The 25,982-nt window shown below is 42.5% G+C and overlaps 1 protein-coding gene across 3 annotated transcripts in view; it reads left to right on the top strand.

The window, feature by feature from the left end:
• Positions 1-7,495: 7,495 nt before the first annotated feature.
• LOC144509216 (protein tyrosine phosphatase type IVA 2-like) overlaps positions 7,496-25,982 on the top strand; it is a 106,136-nt gene continuing 87,649 nt past the window's right edge. The window contains exon 1 of one of the 3 annotated variants that reach the window (XM_078237717.1): positions 7,496-7,630. The gene's annotated coding sequence lies outside the window, so the exon portion shown is untranslated. Of the gene's footprint in view, positions 7,631-8,512; positions 8,737-8,985; positions 9,121-25,982 lie in introns of those variants that run through there. The other 2 variants (XM_078237716.1, XM_078237719.1) reach the window with 2 other exon arrangements.

The following is a 25,982-nucleotide window of genomic DNA, read 5'->3' as shown; positions in this document are numbered from 1 at the left end:
GTTTGGTTAGACTGCATCTGGAGCACTGTGTGCAGTTTTCATCCCCTTACCTCAGAAACGATATTATTGTCATAGAGGTCGTGTAACAAATATTCACCAGTCTCGTTCAGGGCTGTCAGGACTGTCATTTGAAGAGAGATTGGGCAAACGAGGCCTGTATTCTCTAGAGCAGTGGTTCCTAACCTTTTATATGTCATGGCACACCTCTATCATAGAATCATAGAAACCCTTCAGTACAGAAAGAGGCCATTCGGCCCATCGAGTCTGCACCGACCACAATCCCACCTAGGCCCTACCCCCACATCCCTACACATTTACCCACTCATCCCTCTAATCTACGCATCTCAGGACACTAAGGGCAATTTTAGCATGGCCAATCAACCTAACCCGCACATCTTTGGACTGTGGGAGGAAACCGGAGCACCCGGAGGAAACCCACGCAGACACGAGGAGAACGTGCAAACTCCACACAGACAGCTGAGACACACCTATTTTCTGAACTGTCCTCTGCAGAATACTTTTTTGGGGCAATTTTCAGCCCACATTCACTGCCAAAGAGAACAATGACACGGGTGGAAAATCTGCAGAGAATCGGGAAACATGGGTTTCCATGTTTTACTGTGCCTGTGTGGATGCAAAAAATCTGATTTCCACCATATAATCCTGAGCACTGATATCTTCAGTTCGAGCTATAGCAAAACCTGGGCCGTTGACTTGGAAAAATGTAAACAATACATTATAAATGTAGGCCCGAATTATCTGGCTGTTCACTGCTGTCAATGAGAATGGAGAATTTGGTGCTCAGCCAAATCTCCATTCTTAGCAGAGAATTCCAGCTGTGGGTGAGCTCGGAGAATTCTGGTCATAATCTACATAAAGGGAGCCTTGATTTCCTTAAAAACACAGTTCACAAATTGTTTATCCAGTTCATACAAGATTTAATATTTTGAGATGGTCATCAACATGAATGTTGACTGTTTCTCTTCACAGATGCTGCCTGATTATCTGAGTTTTTCCAGAACTTTTTCTTCTTAAGTCAGATTTCCAGCGTCCGCAGTACTTTGCTTTTGTATTAATATTTTGAGTACCTTTACCTCAGGTAGAAAAATGAAGTGGGAGCGGTGACATAATTAAAAAAGAGGAGAAATTTGAAGTGCAGGACAGAAGCCTTAGCATAATACTAATCTCATATCTGGCATTAAATAAACATAACTATAGATACAGTTATTGGCATGGTTTCAATATTGTGATTTTTAGAACAACTTGTGCCATTTTTTACCTGTCTTTCTCCTCGGGGTTTTTGCACCCTTTTTTGAGTTTCCTCTTTTTGTGCGGGTGAATGGGACCTTTGTCTTCAGCTCCAAGTCCCATTGGTCATGTGCATGGGCCTGACCAACGTAAAAAACCTGAACGGTGTGTGTGCAGTTCTTTCCTGGCCAGCGCTTGCAGGCCGAAAGATTATCAGATCTGGAGATGCTGACCACACAGCTGAAGACAAAGGTTAGTTTTAGTTTAGTTACATTCATTTTTAATCATTTTGAATCTTTTTTCAGGGCACACTTGGGGGGAGGTGGGCCTTCAGGGCATATTGTTGGGAACCACTGCTCTAGAGTTTTGAAGAAAGAGAGATAATCTCACTGAAACCGACAAAATACTTAAAGGAATAGACAGGGTAGATGCAGGTAGGATGTTTCCTTTGGCTGGGGAGCCTAGAACCATGGGGCACAATTTCAAAATAAGGGAGGTGCCACTTAGAACTGAGATGAGGAGAAATTTCTTTACACAAAGAATTGTGAATCTTTGGAATTCCCTACCCCAGAGGGCTGGGAAAGCTCAGTCATTGAGTATGTTCAAGGTAGACTGATAGTTTTCTGATTAACAATAACTTAAAGGGTTATGCGGATAGTGTGTGTAAAGGCATTGAAGTGTCTGATCAGCCATTATCGTAACGAATTGTGGAGAGACTCAATGGGCTGAATGGCCTACTCCTGTCCCTATGATGCCAGCACCATAGTCGAGGCCATTGATATATAGCAGGAAGAGCATGGGTCCCAATCCAGATTCCTGGGAACTCCACTACAAACCTTCCACCAATCTGAAAAAACAACTATCTCTCACTACTCTCTGGTTCCTGTCACTCAGTCAGTTTCTTATCCATGTTCCTACTTTCCCTTTTATTCCATTCAATTCCAGCTCGAATTCTGCTCACAAGCGTGTTGTGTGGCACTGTATCAAATGCCTTTTGAAGACCTTAAGATATAGGATCCCAAGTAGACCATTTGACCCATCATGTCTGCTCCGCCATTCAATTCGAACATGACCAATCTGATAATCCTCAACTCCACTTTCCTGCTTTATCCCCATAACACTCGATTCCATTACTGATTAAAAAGCTATCTCTTCTTTGAACACACTTAATGATCCAGCTTTTATAGCCCTCTTTGGTAAAGAATTCCACAGATTCACTGCTGTCTGAGAGAAAAAAATCCTCCCCATCTGTCTTAAATGGGCGATCCCCTTACTCTGAGATTATGCCCTCTGGCCCTCCACTTTCCCATAAGGGGAAATAATCTCTCAGCATCAACCCTGTCAAGCCCCCTGAGAATCCTATGTTTCAATAAGGTCACCTCTCATTCCTCTAAACTCCAATTGGTACAGGCCATAACACCATAAGACATAGTAGCAGAATTAGGCCACTCGGCCCATCGAGTCTGCTCCGCCATTCAATCATGGCTGATATTTTTTCATCCCCATTCTCCTGCCTTTTCGCCATAACCCCTAATCCCCTTATTAATCAAGAACCTATCCACCTCTGTCTTAAAGACACTCAATGATCTGGCCTCCATAGCCTTCTGCAGCAAAGAGTTCCACAGATTCACCACTCTCTGGCTGATGAAATTCCTCCTCATTTCTGTTTTAAAGGATCATCCCTTTAGCCTGAGGCTGTGCCCTCTGGTTCTAGTTTTTCCTACTCTTGGAAACATCCTCTCCACTTTCACTCTATCCAGGCCTCACAATATTCTGTAAGTTTCAATAAGATCCCCCCTCATCCTTCTAAACTCCAAGGAGTACAGACCCAGAGTCCTCAATCGTTCTTCATACAACAAGCTCTTCATTCCAGGGATCATTCTTGTGAACCTCTAGACCCTTTCCAAGGCCAGCACATCCTTCCTTAGATACGGGGCCCAAAACTGCTCACAATACTCCAAATGGGGGTCTGACCAGAGCCTGATACAGCCTCAGAAGTACATCCCTGCTCTTGTATTCTAGCCTTCTCAACATGAATGCTAACATTGCATTTGCCTTCCTAACTGCCCACTGAACCTGCACATTGACTTTAAGAGAATCCTGAACAAAGACTCCCAAGTCCCTTAGTGCCTCTGATTTCCTAAGCATTTCCCCATTTAGAAAATAGTCTATGCCTCCATTCCTCCTTCCAAAGTGCATAATCTCACACTTTTCCACATTGTATTCCATCTGCCACTTCTTTGCCCACTCTCCTAACCTGTCCAAGTCCTTCTGCAGCCCCCCCTGCTTCCTCAATACTACCTGTCCCTCTACATATCTTTGTATCATCTGCAAACTTAGCAACAGTGCCTTCAGTTCTTCTTCCAAATCATTAATGTATGTTATGAAAAGTTGTGGTCCCAGCATCGACCCCTGAGGCACACTAGTCACCAGCTGCCATCCTGAAAAAGACTCTTTTATCCCCTCTCTCTGCCTTCTGTCAGTCAGCCAATCCTCTATCAATGCCAGGATTTTATCCTTAACACCATGGGCATTTAACGTACTTAACAGTCTCTTATGCGGCACCTTGTCAAAAATCTTCTGGAAATCTAAATAAATCACGTCCACTGGTTCTCCTTTATCTAACTTCCTTGTTACCTGCTCAAAGAACTCTTAACAGATTTGTCAGACATGACCTCTCCTTGACGAAGCCGTGCTGACTCAGTCCTACTTTATCATGCACTTCCAAGTACTCCGCAATCTCATCTTTAATAATGGACTCTAAAATCTTGCCAATGACCGAAGTCAGGCTAACCGGCCTATAATTTCCCGTCTGCTGCCTCCCTCCCTTCTTAGACAGCAGTGTTACATTAGCTACTTTCCAGTCCTCTGGTACCCTCCCTGCCTCCATTGATTGCTGAAAGATCACCACCAATGCCTCCACAATTTCCTCAGCTATCTCTTTTGGAACCCTGGGGTGTAGTCCATCCGGTCCAGGTGACTTATCCATCTTCAGACCTTTCAGTTTCCCCAGAGCCTTCTCCTTAGTGATGGCCACTGCACTCACCTGTGCCCCCTGATTCTCCTGGAGCTCTGGCATCCCACTGGTGTCTTCCACCGTGAAGACTGATGCAAGGTAACGATTCAGTTCCTCTGCCATTTCTTTGTTTCCTATTATTACTTCTCCAGCCTCATTTTCCAGAGGTCCAATGTCTATTTTTGCCTCTCTCTTACCTTTTATATATTGAAAAAAACTCTTCCTATCTTCTTTTATATTACCAACTAGTTTACACTCATCTTTCATCCTCCCCCCCCCTTATTGCTTTTTTAGTTGTCCTCTGCTCACTTTTAAACTCTTCCCAATCCTCTGGCTTCCCACTAATCCTCATCACTTTGTACGCTTTTTCTCTTTTGTTTTTATGCTGTCCTTGACTTCCCTCATCAGCCATGGCTGCCTCGTCCTTCCCTTAGCGTGTTTCCTTCTCCTTGGGATGAATTTCTGTTGTGCCTCTCAAATAACTCCCAGAAACTCCTGCCATTACAGTTCCATTGTGTTCCCTGGTAGGCTCCCTTTCCAATCAACTCTGGCCAGCTCCTCCCTCATGTCTTTGTAGTTACCTTTATTTAATTGTAATACCGTTACATCTGATTCCAACTTCTCCCTCTCAAACTGCAGAATAAATTCTATCATATTGTGGTCACTGCTCCCTAAGGGTTCTTTCACCTTCAGTTCCCTAATCAAGTTTGCCTCATTACACATCACCAAATCCAGAACTGCCTGCACCCTAGTAGGCTGTGTCACAAGCTGCTCCAAAAAAACCATCTCTTAGACATTCCACAAATTCCTTTTCTTGGGATCCACTACCTACCTGATTTTCTCAGTCCACCTGCATATTGAAGTTCCTCATGATTATTGTAATATTGCTTTTTAAATGCCTTTTCTATCTCCTGATTTATTTTCTGCCCCACATCCTGACTGCTGCTAGGGGGCCTGTACATAACTCCCATCAGGGTCTTTTTACCTTTGCCATTCCTCACCTCTACCCACAGAGATTCTATGCCTTCTGATCTTATATCGCTTCTTGCTATCGATTTAACTTCATTCCTTACTAACAATACAACCCCACCCCCTTTGCCCATCTGCCTGTCCTTTCGATAGGACACATATCCTTAGGTATTTAGATCCCAGCCCTGATCCCCTTGCAGCCACATCTGTGATGCCCACAACATCGTACCGGGCAATTTCAATGAAGGCCCAACCTACTCAACCTCTCCTCATAAGAAAATCCCTCCATATCTGGGTTTAACCTTGTGAACCTTCTCTCGACATCCTCCAATGCCAGTATATCTTTCCATAGGGGGCCAAAACGGTTTCCAGATGTGGTCTAATTAGTGCTTTGTATAATTTTAGCAAGACTTCCTTATTTTTATTTCCATTACCTTTGAAATAAAGGACAACATTCCATTTGCCTTCCCTATTACCTGCTGAATTTGCATGCTAGCCTTTTGTGATTTATGCACAAGGACTCCCAAATCCCCGAGCTGCAGCTTTCAGCGATCTTTCTGTTTAAATAATATTCAGTGCCTTTATTCTTCCTATCAAAGGAATATCACATTTTCCTACATTATATTCCATCTGCCAAGTTTCTATCCATTCACTTAACCTGTCTATATCCCTATGTTGTGTGTTTTTCATCCTCACTACTTGCCTTCCCACCTATTTTTGTGACATTTCCAAACTTGGCAAATGTACATTCACTTCCCTCATCCAAGTTAATATATATTGTAAATAACTGTGATCCCAGCACAGTGGAGTGCTCCCTGCGGGACTCCACTAGTTGCAAGTTGTCATCTTGAAAATGCCCCTCGTATCTCAACTCTCTGGCTTCTATTAGTTATGATGTGGAGATGCCGGCGTTGGACTGGGGTACCTGATACGCTGCAAGAAAGGATGTCCCGAGGCATGGTACATTGGGGAAACTATGCAGACGCTGCGACAACGGATGAATGAACACCGCTCGACAATCACGAGGCAAGACTGTTCTCTTCCTGTTGGGAGCACTTCAGCGGTCACGGGCATTCAGCCTCTGATATTCGGGTAAGCGTTCTCCAAGGCGGCCTTCGCGACACACGACGGCGCAGAGTCGCTGAGCAGAAACTGATAGCCAAGTTCCGCACACACGAGGACGGCCTCAACCGGGATATTGGGTTCATGTCCCACTATTTGTAACCCCCAGAGTTTCACTGGCTGTCTTGTCTGGAGACAATACACATCTTTTTAGCCTGTCTTGATGCTCTCTCCACTCATGCTGTTTTGTTTCTTAAAGACTTGATTAGTTGTAAGTATTCGCATTCCAACCATTATTCATGTAAATTGAGTTTGTGTCTTTATATGCTCTGTTTGTGAACAGAATTCCCACTCACCTGAAGAAGGGGCTTGCAGCTCCGAAAGCTTGTGTGGCTTTTGCTACCAAATAAACCTGTTGGACTTTAACCTGGTGTTGTTAAACTTCTTATTCTATTAGTTAGTCAATCCTCTAAAGCAATTGGAGAATGCTTGAGATAACTAGTTGAAGTTATGTTAGATATAACCAGTTGGGGTTATATTAGAGATTACCAGTTGGGGTTATATTGGAGATAACTAGTTGGAGTTAAGAGATAACTAGTTGGGGTTATATTAGAGATAGCCAGTTGGAGTTGAGATAACCAGTTGGGATTATATTGGAGATAACCAGTTGGAGTTATATTGGAGAAAACCAGTTGGAGTTAAGAGATAACTAATTGGGATTATATTGGAGATAACCAGTTGGAGTTATATCAGAGATAACCAGTTGGAGTTAAGAGATAACTAGTTGGGGTTATATTAGAGATAACCAGTTGGAGTTGCGATAACCAGTTGGAGTTGAGATAACCAGTTGGGGTTATATTAGAGATAACCAGTTCGAGTTGAGATAACCAGTTGGGGTTATATTAGAGATAACGAGTTGGGGTTATGTTAGAGATAACCAGTTGCGGTTATATTAGAGATAACCAGTTGGAGTTGTGATAACCAGTTGGAGTTGTGATAACCAGTTGGGGTTATATTAGAGATAACCAGTTGGGGTTATGATAACCAGTTGGAGTTGTGATAACCAGTTGGAGTTGTGATAACCAGTTGGGCTCCATGCCTGTCTCTTGTTCAAACCATGCTGGGGGTGGGGTTTACAGATTGACAGGTGCCTCGCCAATAGGAAAGCAGCAAACCAGCGGGATTGGCCAATGGGAAGCTGCCCTCCCGCGAGGCGCGCGAAGGTACCAGCTCCATTTTAACCGCCGCTCCGCCCGGGAGCCCGAGGCCAGCCAGTGAATCCCGCTCTTTACCGCCTGCAATCTGCCGTGTTTCCCGCCGATGGATCACCCTGAGGTAAATGAAAGGAGGAGATGATAAAACCCGGAATCTCTCCGGCGCTTCCCCCATGTTCTTGGGACCTTCTTGGAAGGAGCCGGGCTGCTTCCGAGCGCGATCGGCGGGAATTCGTGCCGCCTGGGCGGGATTCGGAAAAACTCGGGGAGGGGGCGGGATCCGTGAGTGTTCGGGGAGGGGGCGGGGTCCGTGTGCACTCGGGGAGGGGGCGGGGTCCGCGAGCCCTCGGGGAGGGGGCGGGGTCCGTGAGCGCTCGGGGAGTGGGCGGGGTCCCTGAGCGCTCGGGGAGTGGGCGGGGTCCCTGAGCGCTCGGGGAGGGGGCGGGGTCCGTGAGCGCTCGGGGAGGGGGCGGGGTCCGCGAGCGCTCGGGGAGGGGGCGGGGTCCGCGAGCGCTCGGGGAGGGGGCGGGGTCCGTGAGCGCTCGGGGAGGGGGCGGGGTCCGTGAGCGCTCGGGGAGGGGGCGGGGTCCGTGAGCGCTCGGGGAGGGGGCGGGGTCCGTGAGCGGGGTCCGTGAGCGCTCGGGGAGGGGGCGGGGTCCGTGAGCGCTCGGGGAGGGGGCGGGGTCCGTGAGCGTTCGGGGAGGGGGCGGGGACCGTGAGCGTTCGGGGAGGGGGCGGGGTCCGTGAGCGCTCGGGGAGGGGGCGGAGTCCGTGAGCACCGGGGAGGGGGCGGGGTTCGGAATGAATCGGGCACAGGGTGTTGAAATCGGGAGGGACTCGGGGACGGTACGGAAACACTCGGGGGCGCAGTCGGGACGGCTTGGATTGGGGGCGGAGTCGGGAAGGTTCGGGATGACTGGAGCGGGGGCGGAGTCGGGAGGGCTCGGGGAGAGGAGGCGGGGTCGCTGAGCACTCGGGGAGGGGGCGGGGCTAGTGAGCACTCGGAGGCAGGGTGTTGGATTCGGGAGGGACTCGGGGTTCGGATGAACTCGGGGGCGGGGTTCGGGAAAGCTCGGTCGGGTTCGGGAGCACTCGGGCTGGCTCGGGGCGCTGGGAGCCGCCAGTCTCTCGGAGACGGTGAGAGAGTGTGTGCGAGGTGGCCGCTGTGGGAATCGCTGCTCGGAGTCGCATTGTGTTCAGTAGTTTTCAATGACCAGGCTGGTTACTGTGAGTATGGCAGGGACTGTGCCCGCGGATTCGGGTGGGGGGGTGGGGGGGATTTAGCAGGGGCCACCGTTTGTCCGGAGCCCCTCTCTCCGGCCTGTCCGGAGCCTCGCGCTCTCGGGGTGTGGGTGCCGGTCAGTCGGTCCGGAGACCCGCTCCCGAGTTAGTGGCTCCCGGAGGGGGTGGAGAGTATTGGCGGCTGCCCGAGGAGCTCTGAGTCCTCCGGGGGTCGGCGGGGAGTGGTGGGGGGGCCTGGCCCCGGCTGCGGGAGGCAGAGCGCGGCCGGGAACACACGCGAGGCCCCAGGGAGGCAGCGGGCCCCACACAACAGGTCGAGGGCAGGCCGCTGGAGTTGATCCCGGCATTGTGATCCAGACTGCCCGCTGAGTGAGCGACTGAGTGATCACAAACTGCGGCTTGGCCCGGGAGGAGGAAAAGGATGTGGGTTAGTTAGTGCTTGAGCAATTTTTGTGGCTGGTGAGAGGAAGAGTTGGAAAGAGATTGAACTGAGTCAGAGGAAAAAGAGAGAAACTCAGGTGTGGCAGCATCTGTGGGGAGAGCAACAGAGTTAACATTTCAAGTCCAATAGGACTCTTCGGACTCGATCAGAGAATAAAGCTCGGAGTGCAGTGTAAATGCTTGACAGGAAATGATCTCTTTTGGATCTATGGTCTCTCCAAAGCTCTTCACCCCAGGATTTTCCTCACCTGAGTGCAACTGATGAAGATTGATTGCTAGGTGTACTCAGTCCAATTGTTGTCGTATCATGCGTTGTTAGGGTGGTAGGAAGGGAAATTACTCATTCCCCATGTGCCTGGGGGGACTACATGTGTGTGATTTCTGAGAAGAGCAATGAAGTCTTTCTGAGCAGGAAGTATATGGTGAGACTGGGTGGAGAGGAAGAGAGACTCTCGCATGGCCTGGGTGAGTTTCCTCTACATTGGTGTAATAAAAGTGTGCTTTTAAAGAGTCAGTTTATAATTTTGCTGTGCATACTTCATAAGAGGAACTCTTCTACCAAGCACACATTAATGTAAGGGAGAGGAATAGAATGTTGTATTAAAGAGTGATGGAGGGAAGTAGTATACGGTCAAGGTCATGCTCTGAATGAGACTGAGCAAGCATGTGACCGGTGAGTTCCTGAAGCATGTAAAGTGCCAGACAAGAACATTGTAGGGTGAAGCACATTCTCCGAATGTGACCCAGAGTTGATGAGGGAAATAATTTCTGAGAAATGAACAGTGTGTCGAGGCAAAAATTTAGTCTCGGTAGCATGCAAGGGAAAGGACAGCTCTGTGGCGAGAACATGCTGATGTAGAGGGAAAAAGTAGAAAGGGAAGTGTTGAGAGCTGATTTGGAGTAAAGTGGAGGCAGAAACTAATTTTAAAAAGTCCTATGCCATTTTAAACTTTGGAAAATGTTTTACTGTATATTCCAAAGATGTAATGATGGTGTAATTTCCTGACATTTTCTCTGACCTGTCTCAACAGTATGGAGATCAAAGTATTTTTAGGCATGAAACTTGTTTGAACGAATGTCGGTATGACTACTTAAGTAAGACTATTGGCATTGAATTGGGATTGTTTCCCTGTTGGTGAGGCTGCATATTTAAAATGTTTTTAAAACTTTAATACTTGGAACCCCATTGTGTGTTCGTACTGCAAGTTATATTAATCCCATGGCAAATATTAAAAGTGTATTCTTGGATCATGTCTAGAGACTTGGGGACTGGAAACATAATAGTTTAAATGGCTGAATGAATTGTACAAAGCAAGAAATGCTTATAGAGCAAGCCTATCTTATCCCCACAGAGTGTTCTAAATTCCATTATTATACAAATTTGTATTTGTGGGAAGTGGGAGACGCAGTAACTTACGATAAATTGATACACACATTGCTGCACTTCCTGACACTGACTGCACATACTGGTAACTCCTTGTTCTGCTTTCAACCCCTCGAGACACCTGACCTGTCACATGGACATTTATTGTTTTGGGATTTCAATAAAGTGAGCAGGTGAAGTTTCACATCATACTTTATTTTTAAATGACCCAGCAGTTCAAGGATTTTGTTGTTCCAAACTTGATCTAAAGAGTACAATTTGAGATATGACACTGGAGTGACGAATCAGTTCCAAACTGGCAAATGATTGAAGTAGCATTGTGCAGAACTACTGATGTTGAATCAAGAGCATTGCCACCAGCAAACTGACTGAGAGAATATTGGCATCGGTAGTCCGAGTAATCTCGATGAGAAAACTGGTCACATGGAAGATTTAGTACTATGATTCCTTCTCCATGTCCACTCTGGATATTAAGCTGTAACCAAATGATAGAGACACAGATAATCTCGTTCTCCTAAGGCTGCTCACCACATGCATCCGAGAGGCAGGGCCAGCAGTTAGCTTCCTCAGGTCTGAGGATGTTCTGTTACAAGAGTAAGGGGATAAGCTATTAACAGCACAGCTAAAGCAAAACTGAGGTAAAAGTAAGGGTGTTCAGAGTGTAGTATCGTTGGTCAGACAACTGGTGTTGAAATGCACAAGGTTGGATTCAGAAAGAGGCTTTGAAGATGGCCACGTTAATGGCAAGTTACTTGTATTCAGAAGGTTAATTATTGGCAGGTTCCTGCATCTTCTCTGCATGGCAATGCTTCGGTTTGGGAGTTACAAACCTGTGTGGTGGATGCTTCCCTGCTGTAGCAGGCAGAGCTGATCCTCTGCCCAAAGCTTTTAATTACTTGTGCTCTTTATTGAGAAGAAAATGTTTTTAAAATCTGCTATATTATGAAGAGTGCCTGCAACATTAAGTGGGATACTTGCCTGCATTCCTACTGGCTAGATTTATTAACTCAATGGCCATTGTTCGGTGTCAATGGATGAAATGACCTGCTTATTGCTAGTATTTCTCGGATGGTAAGGATATAGTTGAAACAGGAGGATTTAGAATTTGTCATGTTTCAAATTCTATGTTCCACTAATTTATAATTTATGGTAAAGACAATGTCATTGTTTTGTGCACTGGCTTCTGATGCATTTTATTACAATGCTTTTGGTTTCCTTGAGAATAAAGAGGGAGTGAGCTGTCAGTAATGGATTTTTCAGTGCCAAAGCACAACATATAAACAGACAAATAAATAGTAGGTTACATATGGGATCTAAGAAAATCCTTATCTAGACTGTACTAATTTAGTACTGGTCATTCTTTAGTGGGTTAGAAGAGAACTGTAATTGTGTGCTGTGCCTTAAGACGACGGAAAGTGAAAGCTTAATTCCATATGAGACTTGGAACATAGTTCAGGATTGTGTATGTTCTGGGGAGTGGTTATGAGTTATAAAGCTCCTCATTTAGTGCAGGATCACCTGTTTCAAAACCTTCTCTGAAGGCTTGTGGGTTGTCAGTTTGTTTTGGGGTTTGTTATACAAATTAAGTTTTTCCAGATTGTAGACAATGGCTTTTGTTGGGCTAATCAATTATTGAAAAATTGGTGATATTTTAAAATGGAATTGGTTTTGGAGTTGAAATAAGTTTTTAAGGTTAAATAATGAGACGAGGTATCTCTTCTGACACTTTGTGGGAGGAGAGAGGGACTGAAAATCTCTATCAGTAATTCAAATATGATAGTAGACAGAATAAATTTCCTTCTAATAACCTATTTGCATTAATTATGTTCATTGTTATAAGTTTGTGGTGTGTTTGCTTCAGAATACAACTTTCATGAAGGAAATTCATTGTAGGAAAAACATAAAACACTTTGCAGAAGAGGCCCATAACAATAAAATTACCTTTTTTATATGCTGCATTTTTGGCAGAGGTGCAAAGTACACCTGGTGCTAATAGTTTATTTCCTAGACGGGAGCTGATTTAATCTTGAAGCTGGTAAGCTGTGAAAATGATTAGTTTCTCATGAATGCTGGAGAAAGCAGAAACCAGTCTGTTGCTCTTAATCAGACCACATGCGATCTGTTGATGCTGGTAATGCTTACTAATGGATCACTTGTGCTTACATTCATGCGGCACTGCAATGCTGCCATTAACATTTTATGCTTGGCTGTAGCATAATCATGGTAGTGTTTCTATGAAGAAGGTGAAAGCAATTGATTTTTTTGCCTCCGAAGTGTTTCACTGCTATTTTGAAACATGTTCCCACCCAGTTACTGGAGATGGTGAAACTTTGGACAAGATAAATTGTTTAATTAAAGGGGCCATATAGGTTGCAACTGAAATACTGACAAGTATTGAGTATTCAAAAGCCAACAGACTGCTTAACATCGGGGTGACATCTTGGCCCATGTTTCCAGTTAGCAATTTGGCTTAGAGCACCAGGTTCACAAGCACAGCTTTCAAGAACCAAATAATATTTTGGAACCTAACCATGCATTGTGTTGTGCTGGTTTAGTGAAGGCTGAGGCACCATTGCCATTCTAGATCATTTTCAGGGAACCATGGTGAAGCTGGGTTTTAACTATTCATTGTCTGCATAACAAAGTCCAAAGATGTGCGGGTTAGGTTGATTGGCCAGGTTAAAAAATTGCCCCTTAGAGTCCTGGGATGTGTAGGTTAGAGGGATTAGTGGGTAAAATATGTGGGGGTAGGGCCTGGGTGGGATTGTGGTCGGTGCAGACTTGATGGGCTGAATGGCCTCCTTCTGCACTGTAGGGTTTCTATGATTCTATTTCTATGATAACGTTAGCTGCAATTGTAGAGTGGCTAAAGAAGAATAGCTAACTTTGGAATCCTCATCTTTTACTGGCTCAGTATACTTCAGCTTGTGCATGGAGAGTTTGGAACTTTACCAGGCCATCTGATATTAACTGTACAGATTCATTTCTGGCAAGAATGTCAGCTATCTTGTAGATTTGTTTTCCAGTGTTCTGTAAGCCTCTTCAAACTTTTACACCCAACTACCAGAAGTTGAGGCAGCTTTTAAAAATCCTGTTGCCTATGGAGCTTTGTCATGTCTTTGGACAACAGATTAACATCAGTAAGAGAAAAAGGTCTATATTTTGCAAAATTGTGATTTTCACTTGCTGCTTCCTATGTTAAACAGAGTGAGTTAGATAGGATGGCGGTCTATAAGATTATACATCTTTATTGAAGTCATTTTCCATCATCTGGAAGATTGAAGTTAGCCTATTGACAAAACTTGAACACCTAAAATATTGTTTTGGGAGGTTAAGAATACGCATCGAATTCGAAAATGTTCAGTCCATGCTTTTGTGTACTTTTAAAAACCGACAACATCTTGTAATTTCATAGTGCCCTCAACTTAGTAAAACATCCTGAGGTGCTTCAGGGGCGTTGGAAAACAAAATGTGGCACTGAGGTATATGAAATAATGTTAGAGCAGATGCCAAAAGCTTAATCAGTCAGGTTTTAAGTATAGCTTAAAGGGAAGGAAAATGAGGTAGGTTTGGGAGAAAATTCCAGAGCTTGGGCCTGGGCAGTGAAAGACATGCCCACTGATGGTGGAATAATTAAAATCAAAGCTGCTCGAGAGGGGAACATTTTTTAGGCTTGTTGGGCTTGCTACTAGAGTTGGGGAGAAATGAGACTATGTACAGTTTTGAAAATAAGGATGATGAGTTAAAAAATTTTTAGTTGCATAGATGATGTGAATGAGGTCTGAAAAATGCCACTGTCGTGCCCTATTATCTGTTGGAAATTAACTTTTCCAGCTCAATATTTTAGCTGTCAGTGCATAAACCATCCATGATCATAATGAAAATGTTCTCAGTCACTTGCATATAGCTAAGTAATAATAATTAACATGGCCCTATAAACACTCTGGTAAATAAACCTTTGTGTTGGGCCTTGACTCCCATCGCATCACTTGACACCAATTAACAAATGCATTGCAGGTGGATAAGCAAACCTGATCAGAGTTAAAGGCCTATAAAAATAGCATCAATGCAACTTCATAAACGAGGCTGTGCTGGAAGCTGCTCAAGTCTTTTGTAAGTTGATCTCAACAAGCTCATTATGAAGTATCATAAATATTCTAGTTTCTACTTTGTTGGGATGCTGTTTTTGACCAAACACTAGCTATTTATTGTTCAGGCTGTCCCAGAGGTTTGTAGCCTGTTATGGAACTCTGTTTACTGTGTGTTTAATTAAATTCCTAACACAGCATATTTGATGTTGTAAATGTTATATTAAATGGTATGGTGGAAATCAATATTTGATTAACTAAATATATTTTTACATGAACAGATTGCAATTCAGTTGTCTTTAAACAATTGGATAACTTTGTTAGTAATAGAAACCGAAATGTGCAGCATTTGTGGAGAGAGAGAGTGAGAGAATGTCAATGTTTTAGGTCGATTAACTTTAGTTAGAACTGGGATTAGTTCAGACGTGTAATGGCTTTTAGGCAAGTGAATGGGGAGGGGGGAGAAGAGGAGGTGTGAAAACCAATGTTTGACATAGGAAGCAGGCTAATTGACACGAGGGTTGATGGTACATGGCCAATGGGAGTGGTAATGGGGCAAATACAGGACAAAATGTTTGTCTGGAGGTATTGGCAGAATAGTGAACAGCTTCATCTAAAAGGGGGGGAAAAGAAACAAGAAAAATACAAAATTGGTGGCTATTTGCAATCGTGCAAAGGTGGAAATGATTTCTCAATATGAGGGAGCTACAATGAAGAGCAACAGTGATATTGGATTCTTTCTTGCATAAGAAGTCAGGATGTGGGTGACTGTACAAATGCTTCCTCCGCCCCCAGATTGATGGGTATCTTCAGAGGTAACAAGATCACATTTTTCCTGTACTGTTACATATGGGGAATTAAGGCCTGATTGCAATCTTCAGTTCAGGTGGCTATGAAAGGGGGAGGGTGTGCAAATGTGAATTCAATAAAAACCTTTATTACTCTGACTGCTGTGGACTAAGTTCCTACAGAATATGACTGTTATCATGGAGAGGCTGTTATCTAATACATGTTGACATGAGCACAGGGGAAAATCTTGCTGGGAACCAGAAAGGGGGATATTTGTCCTCTTGCGTTTAGGCTCTGAAAAGGATTGTTTAAATTGGAGAAAGGGTAATGGAGTTAGTGAAGAACTATTTCTAAAAAAGATGGCATCAAGTGATTTTGCTTTAGAATTTTCAAGTGGTTGATGGAACTTTTACGTAGATGTCTGTCTGATTGTGCTGAGCTGTAACACTAATAACGACCATGCACTCTTTATAATTGTGTTAGCAGCATCGTGATCTAGTTAAAGCTAAGGTTCAACTTGCTGCCTGGCACTGTTGGACTAATGCTATAACAACGCTTTAGTTTCTTTTTTAAAATGTCATTTGCAGTTTTAGAAGTCGCATCTCCATCTATTTAGGAAATTTTTACAAGATTTTTAACATGAGTTTGGCTTTGCTTGTTACCTCATCTTTATTCAGGACCGCATGTAGCTGTTGGCTGCTAGCAGGACTGGTGACTAACCAGATTTGGATAGAAAACTGGGTCAAACTGATCAGAGATAAATGGCAAACTCTAAACAGTAGCTGTGATTTTGGACAAACTGTGAGCTCCAGCATCTTCAAAAAGGTGTGAGAATGAAGGTGACAACATTATTCAGTATAATTCTGTTAGGCATGGGCTGGGTTTGAGATCAGCTTTGTACTTGATAGACCAGAAAGAGATTTTGAAAGTAAAGTATTGAATGGAACATGATTCTAATGTTCCCATTATGGAATATAGTCTCACAGCCCCAGTGCACATTACATAAGGCCTGTATGTGAAAACGTTGGGTTTGGTTATGGATACATTAGCTGATTCATCAAAAGGTAATCTTGGCAGAGCAGAATCATCAGTGATTTGCTTTTACATAAGGCAAAACAAAAACACATTTGCGAACTAAGGTACAATAGCAGTGACTTCGATTTTGCACTCCAGGCAGTCTACTGTGAACTTTGTAATTGAGGAAATTTTGTCAGAGTTGATGCAGATAAACTATGGTAATGAAACTTTTTTCTTTAAAATAAATGCGTAAAATGACCTAGTTTGGGCAACGAGTGATCTTAGTACTTTTAGGCTTTGCTCCATATCTGACTAGACATTTATCGTTTACGAACTGTTTCCCGTCATTTCAAAAAAAAACAATTCCATGAATTATCATAGCACCTAATTAAATTTATTTTGGATTCCCTCATTCCATGCTTGCTTGTTGGCACTGAGTCAGTACCACTGAAATGTGGAGACAAGAAATAGGACCATATGAATTGTGTGCTTTATTTTATATTTTGTGGATTATATTTATTAAAGATGAAGTAAAACTTTTGAGGTTGAATTCCTGTGGGGTTTTCAGCAGAAAGCTCCATGGAAACACCAGAGAGGCTGCAACAGTTTCCAAGCCAATCAGTTTAACTTCAGTGGTGGGAAAACTTTCAGAAACAGTACTCTGGTCGAAATTAAGAGACACTTGGTTGAGTGTGCATTAGTTAAGGAGAGCCGGCAGGAATTTACAATCCCCAGAAAACCGATAACTTTTAAAATAAATGCATCTGAATTCCCAGTGACCGAATAAAAGGAATTGTACAAGATTTCAAATCTTAAGACTTGCTGTAACAAACAAGCTAAAATCAACATCTTGTAAAAATTATCTAGGAGGCAGTTAATATTCTAAACTGCTGAAAAGATAACCCTTATTAATGTTTTAATGTGACGAATAACCTCAAGCTGTGTACATTACAATGCCATTTCCAATCGATTACAGTCTTTGTGGGTAACCGTCCACAGTCATTCGCAGCTTCCAGAAGATTCACTTTACCCCGTTTCGACGAGTTTTAATGTCACACGACAGTTGAAAGGCATTTCCCTTGGTTTTCGGCCAATTACCAGTAAGGTCCACTCAGCGGTTTCTGATAAATCTTCTAGGGTCTTTAGATTGTCGCAGAAGGCATCTCTATGATCAGGGACCATCCTCCAGCATTCAGCTTGGTAGCTCACTGAAGATTTGCAGCCTTCTCAACTCAATTGTCAACACCAGCTTCAGCCTTTTGTCTCTGTGAGACCTCTCTTTATGTTCAAAAACTCTAGAGACCATCCACAGTCAGCCCACCTGCTCTTGCCTTTGTTTTCAGGTGTGTGAACACATTGCACCTTCCTCCTACTAAGTCTCAACCTTGGCCCTCGCCCCTGTGGCCATTGTAACCCAACCACCCAGGCTTGTTGTCTGGTTGAATTTGAAGCTGATCGCATGACTTTCCATTCCTCCATTTTACCTGAAATGAAAGAGACAGTGCAAAACATAAACATCTTAAAACCTCACATTTGCTTGTTGGCACTAATGTGTGATTTTTTGAGGTAATAGTTGTAACAAGTGACGGTATTGTGGTTTTGTATATAGACTTCCACAAGGTGTTTGATAAAGTGCCACATAATAGGTTTGTCAACAGAGTTGGAGCACATGGAATAATAGGGCAAGTGGCAACATGGCTGTGAAACTGGCTGAGTGACAGGCAGTAGAACACAAAATGGTTGATTTTCAGTCTGAGGGAATGTATTCAGTGATGTCCCCTAAGGGCAATACTAAGATCACTTTTTCATGATATATATTAATAACCTAGACTTGGTGTTTTGGGCACAATTTTAAGATTTGCAAAGGGAACTAACTTTGGAAGTAAATTAGAATTGAGAGGAAGATAAAAGACTTTATAAGGGCACAGGCAGATTTTTGAAATGGATGGGCAGGTGGCAGATAATATTCAACGCAGTCAACAACTTATTTATAAACGTCTTTAGTGTGATGAAATGTCCCAAGGTGCTTCACAGGAGCATTATACAACAAAGTATGATATTGGAGCAGATGACCAAATACTTGATCACAGGTAAGTTTTTAAGAAGTGTCATACAAGAGGAAAGTGAGGTAGAGAGGTTTAGGGACAGAATCCCAGAGTTTGGGACCTAGGTGACTGAACGCACAGCCACTAATGGTGGAGCAATTACAATTATCCTTTCCTCATAAGGTCAGAAGTGGGAATGTTTGCTGATGACTGTACATTGTCCAGTACCATTTGCGACTCCTAAGATTCTGAAGTTGTCTATGTCCAAAGGCAGAAAGACATGGACAATATCCAAGCTTGGGTTGACAAGTGGCAAATAACATTCATGCCACACAAGGCAATTACTATCCCTAACAAGAGAGAATCTAACCATCGCCCCATGACATTCAATTGCATTACCATTGCTGGATCCCTCACTATCAACTCCTTGGGATTACCATTGACCAGAAACTGAACTGGACTGGCCATGTGGCTACAGAAGCAGGTTACAGGCTAGGAATCCTCTGGCAAGTAACTTCCCTTCTGACCCTCCCAACATCATCCAGGACAAAGCAGCCCGCTTGATTGCTACCCCCTTCCACAAACATTCAATCCCTACATCACTGACAAACAGTGCTAGCTGTGTGTACCATCTACAAGATGCACTGCAGCATCTCTCTAAGGTTCCTTAGCAATCTCTAAACTCACGTTCGCTACCATCTAGAAGGACAGGAGCAGCAGATACCTGGGAACATGTTGCAAAACACGCTGATGTTATCTGCGTGGGCGTCTCAATGTGAGACACCAGTTCGTGGTGGCATATAGTTTTGTTTTGAAATGGTGCGCAGTGTCATGTGAAACCACCCTTGAGAATAAGCAGCCCAGTTGTAGTGTACCAATTGCTAAAGGCTGTTTATTAAATGAAAGAAAAGGCAAATACACACGAACAGGACTATAATCCAGAGAGACACAATCACCAGACATATATGCACACAATTTTATCTAGAAATTGCTCCTTGTTCCAAACTATATCCCCGATACCTGAACTCTAAGACTTCCCCGTTCCCTAAACAGCATCAAAGTAAATAAATCTCTAAGTTAAATCCAGTTTATAGTTACCACACAATATCAGGAGGATGATTCAGTCTGGGAAGCGTCTTCGCCTGATTCAGTGAAGATAAGTAAACTGCCTTTACAAAGGTTTCTGCATTAACTTAGCTGTAAAATATAAAAAGGATCTTTGCTGTTAGATGATACCCTGGCGAGATGTTAAACTGGTTTCTCTGCTTCTGCAGGAGTTGACACTTGTATCTCTCAGGCACCACCTAAGACACCATATATTGGGCCATCTGTCTCTCCTACAATCTTGGACCCTTGAAAATTAGCATCTGTATACCTCCCCTGATCTCTGTCATCTTGGTAAACTGCTTCCTGATGATAGGGATATTTACATCTGATTTTATCTAGATGTCTGCTAATACTGGAAAAAGGATGCCCCTTTAAGTGTCAGCTGCGATTCTCCCCTGTTGCTAGGTGGATCACATCCCATCGTTCCTTTATTACTTCTGTGTCTTGTTACCTGGTAAATCCATGACAAACACCACTATCTGGAGGTTCCCCTAAAAAAAAAATGGGGAGGCAATGGCATAATGGTATTGCCACTGGTCTAGTAATACAGCGACCCAGAGTAATGCTCTGGGGATCCAAATTCAAATCCTGCTGTTTGAAACCCACCAAGGCAGATGGTAAAATTTGAATTCAATAAAAAATCTGGAATTAAAAGTCTAATAACTATGAAGCTATTGTTGTAAAATCCCAAGTCACTTACCATCTTGACTTGGAAATATAGTGCTGTTCTTTCAGTATTGCTGTGTCAAAATCCTGGAACTCCCTTCTTAACAGCACTGTGTGTGTACCTACACCCCGGAAGGCAGCTCACCACCACCTTCTGAAGGGAAACTCAGCATGGGCAATAAATCTGACCTAGCCAGCCATGCCCACATTCTGTAAAAAATTTAAAAATAAGGATGCACAAGAGGCCGGAATTAGAAGAGCGCAGGTATCTCGGCAGGTTGTAGGGTTGAAGGAGCTTCCTCAGGTAGGGAGGGGAAAGGTCATGGAGGGATTCAAAACATAGATTGAGGATTTTAAAATCCAAGAATTTGCTTAACTGAGAGCTAGTGTGTGTCACTGAACAGGGGTAATAGGAAAAAGGGACTTGGTGTGAGTTAAGGCACAGGCAGCAGATTTTTGTAAGATGTTTAGTTTATAGAAGGTAGAAAATGTGAAATGAGTGCATTGGAATAGCCAAGTCTGGTGGTGTTGAAGACCTGAATGAGGGTTTCAGCAGCAGATGAGCTGAGAAAGGCGAAGTTGAGTATTGTTACAGCGGTGGAAATAAGCTTGTTTGTGATGAATGAGGTCAGAAACCCATCTCGGGATCAGATATGACCCCAAGGTTGAGAACAAGTTGGGCTTCATCTCCGACTGTTGCCAGGCAAGGAGCTGGAGTTGGTAACTGGGGAATGCGGCTTGGAGCCTAAAAACAGTGGCTTCTGTCTGCATCCAGTACTGGAAGTCAGATTAACAATCTGATAATTTAGCAACAATGGAGGAGTCACAGGAGGTGATGGTGAAATAGAGCTGGTGCCACCAATGTGAAAACTAACGCTATGCCTTCAGATAATATTGCCTTGCCAAGGAGCAGCATGTAGATGAGAAACAGGAAGGGACCAAAATAGGTCCTTGGAGATCAACTGAAGTGCTACATTTTGGCATGAATAATGAAGAGAGGCAATATAAAATCTAAGGGGGCTGTGTCAGAGCAGAGACCTGCACACACCATTGAAGAACATAGGGCAAGTTGAGGAAGCAGTTAAAAAGGCGTACGGAATCCTGGACTTTATAAAAGTGAGGATGTTACGATGAACCTTTTATTAATCACTAGTTTGACCTCAGCTGGAAGCCTTGAAGATACAGAGATTTACTAGAATGTCACATGGATGGTGGACTTCAGTTATTTGGAGAAACTAAAGAAGCTGTAGCATAGTGTAAGCAAGGAGGAATCTTTCACTGGCAGAAGGCTCGGTAACCAGAGGACAGTTATTAACGGTAATTGGCATAAAAGCCTGAGGTGAAATGAGAATTTTATTCACGCATTGAGTTATTGTCATGAATACAGTGCCTGAACTGTTGGTGGAATCAGATTCAGTGGTAACTTGATAGAGGAACTGGATTCGGGAGCAGGGGATTTGGACTAATGAATAGCTCTTTCAAAGAGTCAGCACAGGCATAATGGGTCAAATGGCTGCCTTTGTGCACGAGATTCTATGAACTCTAAAATTAAGGTCTGTTCTGGACAGCAATAAGCTATGTGCAGGAATTTGTAACGTGTTGCCTTTGTAAGCCACGTGTGTATTACACTAACCAAAGGACAATAACCAGTGCTAACTGATTGACATCAGATGCCTTTTTTTGGAAAATGTTTTCTTAGCTTTTTTTATACCCTACAAGTGCTGATTCTTGCTAAAGAGTCATCTCCCAGTTGTGAACTTCTCTCTGGTGCCTTCCTCATTTGACCATTCTGCGTGTGAGCCCACACTGAGAAGGATGTTAGGCTCTTTGACAGTGGAAAGAGGAACACAGCTGAGCCCAAGCTGCCCTTGCATGACATTGACATATAACACACTTTTCATCAGAGCTCTTTGAACAAACTGTAAGGCACCCTGACCAGCTTCTATTTATTTTCCTTACCAAGGACACTGGCCAATTAAATGTCCATCTCCAGGAGGTTAACTTGACACTGACAGGGTGTTGAACCAGAGACCACCTTTCTGGTCTGCATAGTTTAATATTATACCAGGTTTACCATTGCTTACTGAGCAAGCGATCAAGCATTTTCAGTACCTTTTTTTGATCATTTTTGTCAGATAACACTCCTGTAAAGCACCTGAGACATCTTTTTAATTGTTGTCCAGCTACATCATTCAGTGAAGCTTTCTTACCTAGGCTGCATTCTACTGCAGCTGTCTAATCTCTGTTCAAGTACTTGTTGGCCTGTGGTATACTTATCCTCACTCAGTAAATATTCCATGCATCCAGTAACTTTTATTTTTAAAGATTTAAAGATTAGTTTTTATTGCTGATTTTTAAAAAAATAATTTTTTTGTAGCAACAAATTGCAGGCTGAGTAAAAATTGGAGAAAATTGAATTATATTTGGCGCATTGCATCTAAAAACAAGCAGGAATTATAAAAAGGGACAGTGAAACTAAATGACAACCTCCTATTGTTTCTGCTGGCTGTTAAAGCAATATATATTTAGTCCCATACTCCTACCTTTACTCCATATCTTAAAGTTTTATCTCTTAAAAACAAAGAAATGTTTAAAAGTTATAGATTCAGGTTCCACCAGTTGTTTCTGTGGAGAATGCTGTGTTGATTTGTATAGAGAACTTTTACAACCTCCCTTCTGTCAGTGATCTTATCTCTAGTTTAGTGCCTAGTTATTTGACCATGAATGCATAGTTTTTAACTTCAATCTTTAGCTTCATTATTCATAAATACATTTTGTAAAGGTCACTTAATGTAAATTACACAACCTAAATCATTGATCCATAACATAAACTGCACGGAATTTGACAATACTTTGGTATCTTTCTTAAATTACCAGGATGACTGATTAGGGAAAATGGATTGTCATTAGTGCTGCCTTGACTTGGAATACTTAATACTGATAATGACTAGAAAAAGTGAAATGCTTTCATTCTTTGCAGTAGATTTTCAGTCCGGAAAATACCCATTCCAGAACTTCTCGGAGCGAATATTGAATCAGACTAAAATTTCTTCTTCAGTTACTTGGAAGGGGAGGTTCCTTTTTTAACATGTAGATAAAGACTGAAAAAAAAGCAAACTCTCCTATGTCGCCCCTTGTCAGGAATTCCAGCACAAAAACAAAGATGAACTTAGAATTCAAATGTTGTTTGAAAACATCTGGCTTGCTAGACTACTTAATCTCTTTGAATTCATACGAATATGCCTTTGGAGGAAAAATAGATACCACAACTATGACAAACTTGCCTCAAATCAATACTTACTGTAAAAAGTGGCACTAATAATTGTGTCCAGGGGTCTGCATTAGTGAGATAACCACAGATGTTGCATGAAATTCAAGCTGCAGATTACACATGCATATTTGTCGCCATCGTATGTGTGATGGTCAGAAGCCAATTTTAATTTTTATGAAGGGTAGGGATTTTTCTGTTTGTGCCTGAAAAATTGGAAAGGGAACTGTTCTTAATATCCAAAAAAATCCCGCAATTGCAATTATGGACCATAAATAGAGAAATGTATATTTTTTATCTAGTAATGTTTTGTTCTGTGTAGCTAACTAACAGTGATATAAAAAATATGAATTAAACTTTCGTTTTAAAAGCAAAGCTGAAGTTTGGTAGGCATTTGCCATTGTAATTTGGATTTACAAATCTTTCAAACTGTAGATAGCTGGCTAGATTTATTCCAAACCCTGCTGCGATTTTATAGTATGATTATAGCTGGAATAGAGATTAAAATAAACTGTTATGATGTTTTATGGTTGGACATCTGATTTTCACTCCCCTCCACCGAGGGCTGTAGCTAGTTTAAGCATCATGTCGACTGATCTTTGAGGCCTGAGCACTGTGTTCATGCAGATTGATATGATCAGTCAAGTTTCTATTTGCTTACTGCTGTCATCACTGTTAAATACAGTCCATGATTGTTGAAATAAAGGTTCAATTTCAAACATTGAAGGACTGTATTTCATTGCTCTTCTTTTCCTCTAGTTACACTTCTCTGTCCTAGGAGCTATTTAGCGCTATCTCTTCAAAGCAGAAATCTACATTTGAATTAACACATCTCATCCAGCTGAGACAATTGACAGTTGGGCCAGGGACTTGAGCTGTTAATCTCCATGTTGGTAGGTAACCACAATTATTTGATGCCAGTTGGAATAATTGTCCAGTTATCAAATTGGAAAGATATATTACTGTTTCAGGAACATGTACTTTTTAATTAAGCAACACAGTGCCTCTCATCAGGTATTGAAGGAAACTTTACTTTGTTTTGTAATTTTTGACTTTGGCTTATTTTCCCATCAAACTGTTTCTCAGCATTTGTACCTCAGCTTTGGCTAGTGGCTTTGCTGAGCAAAGTATACATCAGTACAATTTAGTGTTGTATAGTTTTTAAATTGCCATTTTAATTACTAGTAATTCTATTTATGTAAGGAAGTATTCAGTTGTAAAGTTTGCAGTAGTTCTAGTTGAAGCTTGCACTGATATGACTGTTTATTTACTGAGATAGATCTGAGTTGGTGACAAGTTTATAAATAAAATTATGGATTCATAGCAGTAGATTGAGAAGATATACCGTGAATAACTTTGTTGATGTCCAACATTTGTTTTCTTTTCCACTTCAGGTGGGAAGTGGTAGAGTGGCTCCCCTCTTTTTTTTAATAACTCAATTGACTATAAAGAGGTATTTTAGAAGAATTACTTTTACCAGTTTAAGTGCTGTTTATAAGGCTGTAACAGACTAGGCAGATTTTCTTGCAAATTTTTGAGAGTAGGTTTTATTGTACTTTAAACTCATGAAAAAATTATAAAAATGTTGCAGTCCCTTGCACACATGCACTCGAGTTCACACAATGCACACACACGTAAGTTACAAAGTGGGAAGATAAATTAAGTAGTTAACAGTCCAAAGGTCAGTTGTTTACCCAGCTTTTAGATTGATGACTTAGGTGGTTTCAGACTCGGATCAATGATCTTTCTAGATTCTGTGTTTTGACAATTCAAATATATTAATAGCTCATTTATATCTTCATTTCCTGAGTCAGCAGCTGCTGAGTTGATTCTTAAAAATATTGCCTGTGGTGTGCAGATGGTTAATAACAAGCAGGGCTCAAGTTTGCAGGATGGATGGAGAGGGAAAAAGAAGCCCATTCAATGATGGATGGAGAGAGAAAAAAGAAGCCCATTCAGTGATGGATGGAAAGGGAGAGAGAAGCCTTTTCAGTGTCCTGCTTTTAATTTTCTTCTGTTCTCTATTCTGGAGAAAAGCCGTCCCAAAAGAGGGTTAGTTGGCTCATCACACGATCCCCTCTTGCCAACCGGCCAGTTACCCAAACATGGTCATCGTAAATTGATGCCAGGTTCATGGTTTAAATATGATTAGATTATGGCTGGAAGAGATTTCCTTTTCAGCCAGGATCTGTTGTCCAGAGCGATTTCTTCTACGACTATTTGAACACCCAGTTGAATGCACGGGTGCTGTCTGAATGTTTTGTGACTAGGTCAGGAGGGGGGCCATTTGCATTCCTCTAAGGTGATTGCCTCTAATGGATTCTTCTCGACAGCCTGGCTCTGTTTTAATAGATTAGATTCAAGTGCAAGCAGTCATATTGATTTAATTTGCAAAGATGTACGATAAGTTATTTGTCATCTTCATT

Source organism: Mustelus asterias, chromosome 21 (genome assembly GCF_964213995.1).
Source record: "Mustelus asterias chromosome 21, sMusAst1.hap1.1, whole genome shotgun sequence".
NCBI classification, from domain to species: Eukaryota; Metazoa; Chordata; class Chondrichthyes; order Carcharhiniformes; family Triakidae; genus Mustelus; species Mustelus asterias.
The sequence above is the reverse complement of the archived record's forward strand: the minus strand, read 5'-3'. Positions and strand labels throughout refer to the sequence as shown.